The sequence below is a fragment of the Macaca fascicularis genome, chromosome 3 (genome assembly GCF_037993035.2).
Source record: "Macaca fascicularis isolate 582-1 chromosome 3, T2T-MFA8v1.1".
Classification (NCBI taxonomy): Eukaryota; Metazoa; Chordata; class Mammalia; order Primates; family Cercopithecidae; genus Macaca; species Macaca fascicularis.
This window is the reverse complement of record NC_088377.1, coordinates 141,823,088-141,838,837: the sequence shown is the minus strand read 5'-3', so window position 1 is coordinate 141,838,837 and position 15,750 is coordinate 141,823,088. Positions and strand designations below refer to the sequence as shown.

Here is a 15,750-nt window from a genome sequence, read left to right as displayed (position 1 = left end):
TCCATAATGTGGCAATTTCTAAAATGAAAACGTTTTTTCTTGTGTGGGCAAATTTTATTGATTCTCTAAACTTCCATAGCAGAAGCTATAAAAGAGAACACAGAAAACCAAAAAGGTATACAGCACAAAATATTAATACAGTAATTTATTATATTTTTTATTATTCCTTCAGTACTCTAAGTACTTTTTAGGCAATATTTAAATCTTGTATCATTGTGAGAAGGGCTACTGGGCTAGTCATTAAAATGTAATATTTAGTTATGGACACTATAAGAAATCTTGGCTAAAATTCTTCCATAATTTTATATTAATTCAATTGAACACGGTGTATTGTCAAAGACTATATTGCCTCAATATTCTCTACCGGAAGATAAAGTAAAAAGAGGGAAATAAATAAATAATAGAGTATTTCTTCATTTTGTGCAAAGATTTTTAAGTACCAAGGCCCGTGACTTGGTAACTGAAATGATAATCTTTTTTTATGACTAATTTTCTATATCTACTATCCAGTTATCATTAAGCAAGTGATTCGTAATCTTTTGGGTGTTGGAAAACAGAGCATTTGATAAACAACAGATGATCTTCTGATAAGAAGACAATTTATGCATTTATATACAACGTAATATATCAAATTTCGGGGAATAAAGAAACTTCGAAACCTAACCCTGTATTCTCCAAGCTTTGGAACTCTGTTCAGTACCTCAATAAGTTTAGGCAGCCATAATTTCTTTTATATCCCCACATTTCTTTTCATGGTAAAACATGAATGTTTCCTAGGATCCTGATAATGGAAACCTATACACTTGACCCTTGAACAATATGGATTTCAATTGTGGGGGTCCACCTATATCTAGATTTTCTCCCACCTCTGCCACCCCTGAGATGGTAAAAGCCAACTCCTCCTCTGCTTCCTCCTTTTCAGCCTACTCAACATAAAGACGATGAGAATGAAGACCTTTCTAATGACCCATTTCCATGTAATGAATAGTAAATGTATTTTCTCTTCATAATTTCCTTAATAGGATTTTATTTTATCTAGCTTACTTTATTGCAAGAATATAGTATGTAGTACATATAAAGAATATGTGTTAATCAACTATTCATCTTACCAGTAAAGCTTCTAGTAGGCTAGTAGTAGTTAAGTTTTTGTGGAATCAAAAGTTATATGTGAATTTTTGACTGCATCATGAGGGTCAGTACTCGTAAACTCCACATTGTTTAAGGATCAGCTGTATTTCCGGAGTTTGAATGGTATTTAATGTATCAAATACGTGGGCTTGTTTATTTGTTTTTCTGTCTCACTCTTGAGGTATATGTCTCTAAACAGAAAATATTAGCTGTTGGGGAAGTAAATCAATGGCACATATTTCCTATAAAGTAACAACTATAATTAGTTAACTAGAGAGTTACACATAGCTATTGGGAGAGCTATGACAAGAACCCTACTTGGTTAGAAATAATCTTGTAGAAATTAGCTTTAATTTAAGTCTGCATAATACCATGTAATTAATAAAGGACTCTTATACTCAGTTAATTTATTTATTTGTTTTGGCTCTTGTAAAAAATGGTTAGGTAGTGAGACATGTATTATCATTGGCCTCATTTTGTGAAAGAGAAAGGTATGAATCATGAGGTTAAATAACTCATCCAAGGTGATTCCAAAATAATCTTTAGGACATGAACTTGAATTCTCCTCTCTCATATCAGGCAAAATAGGGTCAATTTAAATGAATGAATGAATGAATAATGTGACAGCACTTTGAATTTACTACACATCTTTTCTAATTTCTTGAAAGGCTATTGTAGTGTCATTCATTCCTTGATTCACCTGTAGGTATTGATTGGTTTTCTGGTCTTGTGGCCTGGTTCAGATGCTGTTTGCACAGAGAACAGTCCCTGTTTGATTACAGTTTATGATAAGCAGTGGGCTGTAGCATCATATTGTTTGCCTGCTATGACTCATTTAAGGTCAACCTACCAGAAAAATTGATATTTTTGCTATGCAAACTAAGATCTTATATGAGTTGTTTAAAATATATAACCATTTCAGATGTGATGATACTTTGACTTGGAGCAAAGATAATGTACTTATTAGGAAATATTGTGTAAATAATTTTTCTGTAATGATGATTAAGTACACTGATTTTCCCATGTTCTCTCATCAGTAGCTTATGAGAGGGTTTTCCCTGTGATTGACTTGCCGCAGAATGAAGTCAGTCAGCTCATTTATGAAGGTGTAAAAAAAATGGAAACACATTGTGTTAAACTGGATGGAACTTGTTCAACTGTCAAAAATTTCTCAAGGGCTATCATCTTGGACAGAAGGATCAATTAGTTATTTCTCAGGTGTTGCAACCCATTGAAAATTTGGAACTGCTTAGGGGTCTTGTTTAGTGTTTTCAGATCGGGAAGGGAAGCAGCAGCAACAAACCTGCTACTGAGAACCAGGGAGTAGATTCACATTCTATCAATTCTACAACTCCAGAACAAGTGTTGCATAGATGAGGTTCATTGCTAAAGATGCACAAATCAAGTTCTAAGGCAGGTATGAATTAGGTTGATAGAGTTCTGCTTTGCCAATCAACTTCAAAGACTTGAAGAATGAAGTCCAAATTAATTGATAAGTTTTTCTTCTTTAATATACAATACATTGTCTACATTGTCCTTCCAGCTTCACCTTGAATTGATGAAAATTGAGATTTTTTTCTTAAGTTTTAAAAGTTTAGTGAGCTGCTGTTACTTACCTTTGTGTACATGTAAGAATAAAATCTTAAGAATCAAGAATTAAGAAGCAAAACTATATGCTTTTCACAATTGAATTAAAATTATTTGGGCCTAAAGCCAAGACATTTTGTTAGACTTGTTTTAAGTGCCTTAACCACCTGGAATTCTTTTTAAAGTACTGTCTAATTCATCTTTTTGAAATGATGGCTTTGCCTTTTAATGAGAAATCTACATTTCTTTCTTAAATAGGAAACATAGTGTCCTTGGCTTAGTTCTCTAAAGACATAGAAGTACACTTTTATGTGTAGCAAAGACACAGCTTGTGGCAAATTTATTTCAGGCATGTCAGACTGAAAATCTGTTTCTACAACAAAACAGGCTTCCCTTGAGTTTACTAAGCCATGTTCTTCAAGTAAATGAGATACTTTATGGATGTATAACCTGAATGTCCCTACCAAGGAGTTACTCTTTGATTTGTTATTCTAAGAGAACAATCTGAACACTAATCCCCACAGCTGCTAGAAGTCTTTGTCATCCCTCACCCATATTCCTGAGAACATGGGGTCCTGGTAGTCATCATGGTTTCTCTATCTGGGTTCACCCAGGCTTATCTGTTCTTTCCTTCTACCTATTGCTAGAATCTGCTTGGTTTTATCCACATTACTCCTAAGGTGAACATACTCATCCCCCTTTTATTTTGCAAAGCACTATTACTAAAAATATTTGTTATATATAAAAGAACTTTACTGAAGTTTGAGGGGAACAGAGAGTTATAGAACAAAACATGAAAAAATTTAAATTGGTGATCAGACCCTGTATTCCTATTCAACCATCTGCTCCATAAGGAGTCCATTCCTAGCCATCTGCCCACAGTCTAGTCCTGAAACCAGGCTGCTAGAATCCAGGTTCTCCTAACTAACAATATTTTCCTAATCTCTTCTCTTTTCCTGAGTTCCAGCTTACTGACCCTTGATCCCAGTGGCCTTCAAAGGTAAAGTATATTTTACCTAGAGACTGTGGCTTTCCAGGCTTTCCCTGTAGCACAGGGTTACATATAAAGCTATTAAATCACATGTATTAACTACATTGCTTAGATCTTCTGTGACTTAACTAAATTTTGGGGTTTTTCTGATCCACAATTTTCTGAGATAACTAGGTTAAAAATTCCTAAGCATGAATGTGAATTACACAATCTCTCCTACTAATTCTATCAATTTTGCCTTGCATAATTTTAAACAATATTATAAAGACCATAGGTGTTTGTGGTTGAGATATCTCCTTATTGTTGTTTTTTACTATCTGATTGTGTGCCTGTTCTCTTTATTAATATTTTGCCTTAAATTTTTTTTATGATATTAAAATTGTAACATCCATTTTCTGTTGGGTAACACTTGTGAGGTATAGTTGTTTTTTGTCTAATGCATTTTTCATGTAGAGTTGATTACTAGAATTTTAAAATTGTATGTTCTTTGTCTTTTCATAGGTGAATTAAATATGTTTATATTTATTTTGGTTACTAATATAGTTGGGCATATTTCAGTCAAATATTTTTGAGGTTTCCATTTATCACGTATTTTTTTACTCCATTATTTTATTTTTTACATTTGGGTAGATTTCAAACATTCTTTGTTATCTGTTTGTCTCTTTATTATAAACCACAAACTTTATTTTTAGTCTTCAATGTGTATTCGTACATTTTTAACACAGAGATCAAACTTTATAAGTCTGAGATAATTCTAAATTGATTCAGCATTTATATCCTCACAGAAAACACACCAAACCAAAACAAGACACTCTTTAAAAAAAAAAACCTACTGAAATACTCCAGCTATTTTTCTTTTTATAGTCTACAATTTTAATTCCAACTGTTTTCAAGAATAGAAATTGAATGATATATTGTTACAATAACAAAAATAAAATGAGTATATTTATTTCCTCTCTAATATCCATACCAATACACTTAAGAGTGTGTTTGAAAGCCTAAACAGTTAGGCCTAGGTCTTTATAAAATAAAGGTAATTTAGCCCCTCAAGACACAGTAAGATGTCCAGTTATCCCAAATGTACTACAATCAGCACATGGCATTACTCACAGTGATGGATACTAAGGTTATTCAATCATAATAAAACTGAAGTTTATCACTCTTCTGCAATGTGTGAGAGTGAATCCATGTAACACTTCTGGCATCCATCCTATGACTATAAAAGATGTCACCCTTACAAAGAACCCATATTTAGGATGAAGCCAACTTTGTGGATCGTAAAAGAAAGAAATAAAGGGGAAATAGGTATTTGCTTGGATATGTTGTAAAGCCACTGGATCAACCTGCTCAGAAATTTCTATTTCTCAGAACTTTCCAGTTATTTGACACAGAGAATTCTTTTATTATTTCTGAAATAGTTTGACTCAGAAGTCTGTTACTTACAACATAACAGATGCAATAGTTAAATTTACCAATGTTTCTTACATATTTCTCAGATCCTTCTGTTTCTTGTGTTCTTCTTTGGAGTAACCATTTCTTCATGTTGAAATGGATCCTTCAAGACTTCTTTCATGAAGGGCATATGGGACATAAATACTCTTATTTGTATTTTCTTCTGAAGAAAAATCATTATTTCACCCTCACACTTAAACAAGAGTTTGACTGAAGACTGGTTATTTTTCTTCATTCCGGACATAACTGCTTTGTTCTGGTCGACGTTGTTTCTGATGAAAAGTTTTCTGTTACTCTAGGTGTCATTGAATTGTGAGTACTTTTTCTTTTGTAATTTTTAGGGTTTTTCTTTCCTTTCACGTTTGTTATTCTGCAGTTTCACTGGGGTAAATTTAGATGTGTCTTTATTTTCTTAATTACAGGGCATGTTTTCAACCTGAAATACCCTCTTTTACTTTTTGTGCAATTTTCAGCCATTATTTCTTCACATATTTGTTCTCCTGGATTCTCCCTATATCCTGTTTCTGGGAATTTATTTAGACATATGTTCAAGCCTCAATCTATTATAATTTTTTATTTATATAAAATTCATATATATATTTATATATAATATATATATTTATAATTTTATGTTTTTGTATCCATCTCTTTATATCACTTTCTGGACAAATTCTTATGTGCTATTTCTCATACAACAATTTCCTTTTTTGACTATGTTTTATCTCACTCTGCTGTCTAGTAAAGTAGATACCAAGCATGTGTTCTTATTTAAACATATTTAAATTAATTATAATTAAGTGAATTAAAACTTCAGTTGCTCAGTCCCAATGGATACATTTCAATTACACAATAGCTAGAAGTGACTGATGACTACCATATTAGACAGTGCAGAATCATTCCATCATTGCAGAAAATTCTGTTGGACAAGGCTAGAGGGTACTTTCTATTTGTTATTTAAATTTGCTTACAAAAATGTTTATATTTCATGTTTCTAATTGGTTATTTTCCTTCTACATCTGGCTTTGACTGATTTCTTCCTCAGTTTTCTGAAAATGACTCATTTCTTTTACAGTTGTCATTTTTATCTCTTTAATGACTTTAAAAATATTTACCTTAAAGCTATTGTTTCAAAGATATTATTTTCACACTGGTGAGATTATTAATTTTATTGGCTCCAGTGTTTAGTGTTGTTTTATTTTGTTTTTCAGGTGCTTTATAGTATTCACTTGGTGACCCATCTTGAAGGCTTAATTCTAGTTTGTTGTGTTTCTGTTTCCTCTCTCATGTCCTCTCATTGTATTTTCTTCCACCTGCCCAATCTCCAGCTCAGTCAATAATTTAAGATTCTTGGTGCCTGTCCCATGGATACAGTAGGGATATCTCCTATCCACTTCTGGTCCAGCAATTCAGTTGGCATACATCCTGATTGATCATCTGTCTCCATGCCTTCTGCCAAATTGAGTTCACAGGTCACACCTACAGAGAATAATTATAGTTATGCTCAGAGTCTTTTATGGATGGAGAAAGTCCATTTCAGTCACAGATTTCATATTGCGAACCTGGTTCTTTCCTCTCCGAATCATCTCTGGAGAGCTCTTGGGGCCCAGTTATTCTGGAAGGGCCAAACATCCAGCATCTTCTGCCTGTTACTGAATTTAATGCTAAACATATCGGAGGCTTTAGTGCCTGATTTATAATTTCTGACCTACAGTGATTTATTTTTCTTCTGGGTTTTCGACATAGCTATACCTCTTTAATTTTCCAAAAAAAAAATGCACTGTTAGTATCATTTAGGATGAATATATACATTTGTAAACTCAAGACCATCTTGATTAGAAGCCTGATGTTTCTCTTCTATTTTGGGAAATTCATTATTTCTTTGACATAATCTTGTTTCCCATATTTCTCTTCTCCTATTTGGAACTCTTTAATTTCTTGGGTTTAACATTTCCCTGTCATCATTTATGCTTTCATTTTTGCTTTTCTTTGGTTTTATGAGGTCATACTCTGATATGGTTTGGCTGTGTTCTCACCCAAATCTTATCTTGAATTGTAGTTCCCATAAACCCTACGTGTCATGGGAGGGGCCAGGTGGGAGCTAATTGAATCATGGGGGCAGTTGCCTCCATGATGTTCTCATGATAGTGAGTGAGTTTTTACAAGATCTGATGGTTTTATCAGGGGCTTTTCTCCCTTTTGCTTGGCGCTTCTCCTTGCTACCACCATATCAAGAAGGATGTGTTTGCTTCCCTTTCCAAAATGATTGTAAGTTTCTTGAGGCTTCCCCAGCCATGCTGAACTTGTGAGTCAATTAAAACTCTTTCCTTTATAAATTACCCAGTCTCGGGTATGTCTTTATTAGCAGCATGAGAATGGACTAATACATACTCTGTGGAAATTATTGAATCTTATTCCTTTTTAAAATGTTGGTGATCATATAGAATCCATATATGGGATACATATGACATATATAATACGTTTTTGTAAAATTTCTGCCTTGTCCTTTTCTTTTCCTTTTCATTTATCATCCCATTGTTGTTTATAGAAATCATATATTTTTTAATCTTTTAAAAAAGTTTTAATATATATGTCTATACATATATTTTTTTTCTGCTTTTTGAGTTACATGTGTTTTATTTTCTCTGGTTTTATATCCAGTTGTCACTTTTCTTCATGCTACTAGTTTTTCTCAAATGGTTGTGACATTTAGTAGTGTTTTCATATTTTAGAATGACTAAATAGTATTTTAAATAGCAGACATGGATGTCTTTGCTGTTATGTAAATAGGTGTATTTCCTACTCACTTAAGTAGGAAATATAATATTGTCTTTGGCATGGGTCATATCTCCTGGCAAGTTTTATTTAAGGTAGATTGATGGAGAGTTGAATATTGTCTTAAATAGCTCGTTGTTTCACAACCAAATTCTGGGACACTTAGTGTAGGCCAGTGCTTCTTAAGCTACTTGAAGGCCTCAGGACTGTTTACATTGTTAAAAATGATTAAGTACTCCAAAAAGTTATATTTATTAAAGTACAGCAAATTAGAACTTAAAATTGAGAAATGTCTTATTAATCCATTTTAAAATAGCAGTAAACCCATTATATTTTAACATAAAAACATATTTGAGAAAATTATTTTTCCAAATGGAAAGAATTAGGACAAATAAAGGCAGTATTTACATTTTTGAGAATCTTAATGTCTGTCTAGAAAACTAGATATTATACCTACTAATACAGCTGATATTTCTCATCTATTTCTGTGTTCACTGTATTACCATATGTTGTATTGGTTGAAATATTGTAAGATATTCTTACAGATATGTAGTTGGAAAATGTACGAATATTTTATTAGTTTTTTTTTCAGGTAGCTGATATTGTTCTTTGATAGTTTTACTACCAAACAAAACTCAAATACTAGATTTTTAAAAATACAAAAATTAGCCAGGTGTGATGGCGAGTGCCTGTAGCCCAAGCTACTCAGGAGGCTGAGACAGGAGAATTGCTTGAACCTGGGAGTTGGAGGCCGCAGTGAGCCAAGATCATGCCACTGCACTCCAGCCTGGTTGACAGAGCAAGACTCTGTCTCAAAAAACAAAACAAAACAAAACAAAACAAAAAAGTTGCTTGTAATATATAATTTGACAGAACATTAAACTATTATACTAAAATCCTTGACCTATCTTGCATTTTGAACGAATCTTTTTGTTACATGATTTTTTAACATTGCTCCTTGGTCATTTTGAATTTTCTCGTCTACTCTGTTTTTACTTGCCTTTTGTAGTGATTAGACATGAACCTGGAAATGCCTTTTGCTTTGAGAGAGCTATAAGGAAGTGCATATTTGACTACTTAGTGCTATCTCTAGGTTTTATATGAAATAAAAAAGATCATAAAAATAGCCCATCTGGGCTAGAGTCAGTGGTAGAGTCAGTGGGCTACAAAAGCAAATGGAAATTTAGATTAAAAACCCAGTTTATGAATAAGAATTAAGCTTTTGATGGAAAATCCTACTTCATCCTATTGGTTGGTAACTGGAAAAGGGAAATCCATGACTTGCTAGGATGTGAATTCCACCAAGATGAAGCATCCCTAATTTGAGACTCAGCCATCTTCAAAACAAACAAAACGGGAGGCAAAATACTATTTTGAAAAATATGAAATAAAAATTAGAACATTTTGTATTAAAAAAGTGTTACTTCAGAAAAGCAAAACAGCTGGAAGTTTCTCAGGCACCACTGACTATGAATTGAAGGTAGTTCTATTTTTTCCAAACACTGGTTTGTCTTTAGTCAATGCATTATTTTTACAAATTGCAAATACATCTGAAACTGACACACAGAGAGTAAAGCAAATATACACTGAAATAATGCCTTTATCTTCAGATAGAAAAATTTGGATCTATTGTAGCAATTGAGATAAAATTATGCCTTCTATAAGGGTTTCTGCCATGTTCTAAGATAGTGATTTTGTGGGTCACAAAACATTTAAGAATATGATCAAATTCATTTCTCCCAAAATATTGTGAACAAATATGATTGGTAAAAATTTTTAGAGATATATAGACTTCTTGAATCTCAAATACTAGGAAAAAAAGACAGGCTTCAGTTTAAAAAGTACTACAATAAGAAAAGTAAACGGCCGGGCGCGGTGGCTCAAGCCTGTAATCCCAGCACTTTGGGAGGCCGAGTCGGGTGGATCACGAGGTCAGGAGATCGAGACCATCCTGGCTAACCCGGTGAAACCTCGTCTCTACTAAAAAAAATACAAAACACTAGCCGGGCGAGATGGCGGGCGCCTGTAGTCCCAGCTACTCGGGAGGCTGAGGCAGGAGAATGGCGTGAACCCGGGAGGCGGAGCTTGCAGTGAGCTGAGATCCGGCCACTGCACTCCAGCCTGGGCGACAGAGCGAGACTCCATCTCAAAAATAAAATAAAATAAAATAAAATAAGAAAAGTAGTGTATCAAGGAAGAAGTAAGAAAGCTATTTTACTAAGTGTTAAGTCAATGATAGACTCCTTTTACATGAAGATGGGCACATGTTTAGAGCACACAAAGGAACAGTAATACAAAGCCTTGAAATGATTTTGGAATTATTCAGTTTCAGATTTTTTAAATGTGTACTGGATTTCTGAAAATTCCAATGCACCATTACATTTTGTTAAGTGATGTAATTCATTAACATTTTCTGGCTTTACAAGATAAAATTTATTGTAATAGCAACAGATTGGATCTTTGATGAATACATTGTTGGTCATTTTCCATATCATTTTTGACAACGTATCAGAAGGATGTATTCTATATCGTATTTTGAAAGGTTAAACTATATTAGGGCTATAGAAATGACAGAAAGATAAAATGACATGTATGAAGTCAGAATAAAGTGAGTGGAATAAAGTGAGCAAGGCATAAAACTTGGAAACAAATTTAATTGTGATACTCCATCAGTACTCCAAATAATGACTAATGACAGTAGGGTGCCCAGAGTTGGGAGGAATATTCCATAAATAGGGCTTCATCCTAACAAACAAAATTTGCAGTAAAAGAATTGAACTTACCTTGTAGTCATTTCTTTTTAAATTAATAGACTATTTTTTACAAAAACCTTTAGATTTACAGAAAAATTTAGCAGACTGTACAGTGACCATGTCTCCTTCCTCAACAGATTTCCTGTTATTAACATCTAGCATTGGTTAGTATATTTCTTAAAATAAATTAACCAATATTGATAAGTAGTTGTTAATTGAAGTCCATAGTTTGTTTCACTCTTTGCATTGTGCTGTTCTATGGGTTCTGACAAATACTAAATGCCGTATTTCCACCATAAAGTATCAAACAGAATATCCCCTGCACTTCAACTCGGCCTTTGTACCCTCCTGAAACTTTGGAAACCGCTAATCTTATACGTCTCTGTAGTTTTGCTTTTCCCAAAACGTTACATATTCGAAATCACACTAATTTCTTTCAATTAACAATATACAAGAAATTCAAGTTTTTTCCATATTTTTTCATGACTTGATAGCTCACTTCTTTTTAAAGCCTAATGATACCCCATTATATAAATGTACAACAGTTTATCTTTTCTCCCACTAAAGGAAATCTTAGTTGCTTCTAGGTTTTTGGTGATTATGAATAAAGCTACTATAAACATTTATGTGCAGGTTCTTAAGTGGACAAGTTTTCAACTAAATTTGGCAAATATCCAAGAATGAGATTGCTAGATCATTTGGTAAAACTGTCTTCAGTTTTGTAAGCAACTGCCAACCTGTCTTCCATAGTAGCTGTTACCATTTACCATTTCCACCAGCAGTAAATGAAAATTGCCCCACATCCTTCTCAGCGTTTGGTACTTGTCCGTGTTTTGGATTTTAACGATTTGAATAGATGTCTAGTGATACCTGATTATTATTTTAAATTAAATTTCCCTAGTGATACATGGTGTTATGTGTCTTTTTATATACTTATTTTCCATCTAGTTATCATCTTTGATGAAGGGTCGTCTTAGATCTTTGGCCATTTTTTGATGGAGTTGTTTTGCTATTACTGTGTTGAGTTTTTAGTTCTTTGTGTATTTTGAATGCAAATCTTTTATCAGTAATGTGTTTTGCAAATACTTTATCCTGGCCTTTGTCTTGCATTTTATTCCCTTCAGCAGAAAAAAAGTTTTTAATTTTAATAAAATCTGACATAATTTTTTTAGTTTCATGAATCATTCTTTTCGCTTTATATCTATATGTATACAGACAAATCCAGAGTCACAAATATTTTCTGTTATATTGTTTTCTAGAAGTTTTATAGTTTTTCAACTTGCATTTATATCTATGATTCACTTTTAGCTAGTTTTTGTCAAAGGTTTAGGTCTATGTTTAGTTTTCTGTTTTGATTTTTATTTGTTTGTTTATTTGTTTTGCATTTTAATGTCCAATGATCCAGTATCAATTGTTGAAAATATTATTCTTTCTCCATTGAAATGGCATTGTTAATTTGTCCAAAGATTACTTGACCTGTATGTGTGTCAGGGGGAGAAACAGTATATTTTGAGGTTTTATATTTTGTTTCATTGATTTCTGCCTATTCTTTCATGAATACCACACTGTCATGATTACTGTAGCTTTATAGTAAGTTTTGCAGTCACGTAGTATCAGTCTTATGACCATGGTCGTCTTTTTCAATATTCTGTTAACTATTCTATGTAAATTTTGCTCTCTTCTTGCCCATCTATGTAAACTTTAGAATCATTTTGTATATATCTGCAAAACAAATTGCTAGAATTTTGATTGTGATTACTTTGATGTATGGATTAATTTGGAAGAATTGATATCTTAACAATATTGTGTCTTCCTATATCCATTGTTTAAATATTGATTGATTTAGTTCATCAGAGTTTTGTAGTTTTTCTCACAAATCTTGCACATATTTTGTTACATTTATACACATATACTTTCTTTTTTTCTTATTTTTGTGTTGCTAGTGCAAATGGTATTTTAATTTCCAATTCCAAATGTTCATTGTTGGTTTATAGAAGAGCAATTAACTTTTGTATATCAACCTTGATTCTGCAAACTTACTATAGGCTGTTAATTTCAGAAATTTTTTGGTCAATTTTGGGGGGTTTTCTATATAAATAATCATGTAACCTGTGAACAAGGATAGTTTTATTTCTTCCATCCCAATATATATACCTTTTACTTCCTTTTTAAAATCTGATTGCATTAGCCTGGACTTTCAGTATGATGTTGAAAAGAGTGTTAAATGGGAATATCAGTGTTTTGTTCTTGATTCTATTCCAGAGTAGAGTAATAATGGTTAACATATTGTATATTACAAAATATCTAGAAGAGGCTTTTGAATGTTCTCACCACACAAAAAAAATGATACATGTGTGAGGTGATGCATATGCTCTATACCCTGATTTGATCATTATATTACATGTATATGTATGAAAATATCAATTTGTAGCCTACAAATATGTACAATTACAAAGTGACAATAATAAAAAAAAAAACAGATGGCCATAGGGAGAGTACTAGCAAAAGAGAAGACACAAGGAGCTTATTAATTTATTTTTTATTGCTAGAATACAACATCTTAATTGAGAAAGCAAGTCTATAGGCATTTTTTTTTTTTTTTTTTTTTTTTTTTTTTGAGACGGAGTCTCGCTCTGTCACCCAGGCTGGAGTGCAGTGGCCGGATCTCAGCTCACTGCAAGCTCCGCCTCCCGGGTTCACGCCATTCTCCTGCCTCAGCCTCCCGAGTAGCTGGGACTATAGGCGCCCGCCACCTCGCCCGGCTAGTTTTTTGTATTTTTTAGTAGAGACGAGGTTTCACCGGGTTAGCCAGGATGGTCTCGATCTCCTGACCTCGTGATCCGCCCGTCTCGGCCTCCCAAAGTGCTGGGATTACAGGCGTGAGCCACCGCGCCCGGCAGCATTATTTTATTTACTCTGATTTATCAGATGAAAATATGCCAGCTGTGAAATTTTATATGATTTCCCTAAATTGCTTCTCTCAGAATTTAGAACCTCAAATCTAATCTGGATTCATATGTACCTTTCGTTTCTTAGATTTTAATGTGGCAAGTAAAAGAGGTATGCAGATTGCTGAAATGCACAACAGTATAGAGGAAAATGAAGTAGGAAAGAGATAAAATGTGTTGAACCATTCTATGTGCCAGGCCATTAAAAAAAACTTATCTTCTCTAATATGACTTCATCATGAGATAGGAATTGAAAGCTTAATTTTAACAGAATTTGAAGATTAGTGTGGTTGGCTATATTTTCCAAGTGTAGCAGCCAGTCTTCATTATGGCTCCCAATAATCTTTGCCCCCTCATATTCCTACCCTTTTAAAGTGCCCTCCCACACTGCTCCAAGGCCTATTGACCTTGTGTGACCAATAGAATACGGCAAAGGTGATTAGATCATAAAGCATTGCAGTTTGCATCTTGGACTCTGATCTCTGGCTCTGGGAATTCAGCTATCATGCTATTTACACAATCAAGCAGCCCCATGAAGAGTTCAATGGGCAGAGCAGTGGAAACCCTGATCATTAATTAACATTAAATTGTCAGCCTATTGAGTGCACACTCTTGTAAATGCAAGCTCCAGTCGAGCTTTCAGATGACTGCAGCTCCAAGAAACATCTGATTGCAATCATAGGAGAAACTTCAAGCAATTACTATCCAACCGACCCTTCCCAAATTCCTGACTTACAGAAACTGGAAGAGATAACAAAATATCACTGTTATTTTAAGCCAATATATTTTGGAGCAATTTGTTATGCAGCAACAGATAACCAATTCACTAAGTAGCACGGTAAATATTGCAGCCTAGATTTAAACCAAAGTGTCCAATTCAAAATACTGCTTTGAATATTTATTCATGAAAGCATATTGCAATATCATATTCTAAATGTTCACTATTTCCAGATATGTCTAGGAGGGGAAGAGGAAGGTCTGCCTTTGCATGAATATCTTAAATACATCAGGGGGAAAAAAAGGCTCAATTTAAGGGAAGGGAAAAATGATCAGAGGCCTTAATGGCCACCTTTTCCTCCTGCATCTGTTATACCTTTTGTAAGTTGTCCTGGGCCTTAAAAGTTTAGCTGTTCTATGCAAGTATTCTCTGACTACTAGGACAGTTACATTTTCCCAGGAGCAAGCTTTTCTCAATTGTGTCTGTTTGTGTGTGTGTACTGTGTACATATACACACATGCACTCATGAATGCATGCATGCATGTGTGCATATGTGAGTATGTGACTTCCAATATTCCATAATAGGGGCTCTATTACTACTGTCCTTTAGGACAGAGAATATTTTTTCTTATTCCTCTGGGAATCTCAGGGTCATCACAAAACACATATTGCTACTTCTTTTATAAACCAAAATTATGACTGCCAGTTACAGACTTAAGCATGTAATGCCCATGGATTGTGTAACCTGAGTTGGTTTATTTCATTTTCCTCAGAAGACTTGCTACCCACTTTTTCAAATTGAAATCTCCAGTGGCAAATATATTTCTAATTTCTTTGAGATCTAAAGCAAGAACACAAATGATGGTCAACATATTAAATGCTTATGTATTTCAAAGCTATATATCAGATTATAAATTCTAAAATGTATTCTATCTTCTATGTTGGCAAAAGACCTTTTATTTTATTTTTTTATTTATTTTTACTTAAAAAAATTTTTTTTTTAGAGTTAGAGATACTAGGACTACCTCGCAAGAGATCAGCCCTGCCCACAGGCAAGGGGAAGTAAACAGGGCAAACGAACCTTTTAAATAGAAATAAAAATAGAAAGTGTGTGTATTTGTGTATGTATATATGTATGTGTATCTCTCCATATGATTGGGGTGAAATATCAAAAAAATTGAATTTAAGTATTGTTTAATTGATGATATTTGAGTGATAAGCACTTGTAATTTATAAATTACTTAGTATTTAGCCATAAACCTGTTTTTCTTTTATTTTAAACAAAATTGTGGTGTTATTAATATGATGTCTTTACACAAATTGTGTTCTTATGATAGTAATGCCTAATTAAACAATTTTCTTGAGTCATTATGGTTCTTTGGTGGTGTTTTATACATATTC

General features: G+C 33.4%; 1 long non-coding RNA gene across 3 annotated transcripts in view; it reads left to right on the top strand.

Moving 5' to 3' along the window:
- The window catches only part of LOC123572319 (uncharacterized), a 40,841-nt gene that overhangs the window by 14,417 nt on the left and 10,674 nt on the right, over nt 1-15,750 (top strand). The window contains exon 1 of one of the 3 annotated variants that reach the window (XR_006696766.2): nt 2,984-3,715. The exons of 1 other annotated variant lie outside the window; for it this stretch is intronic. This is a non-coding gene — a long non-coding RNA (uncharacterized lncRNA). Of the gene's footprint in view, nt 1-2,983; nt 3,716-5,133; nt 5,471-15,750 lie in introns of those variants that run through there. One more of the 3 variants, XR_006696765.2, reaches the window with a different exon arrangement.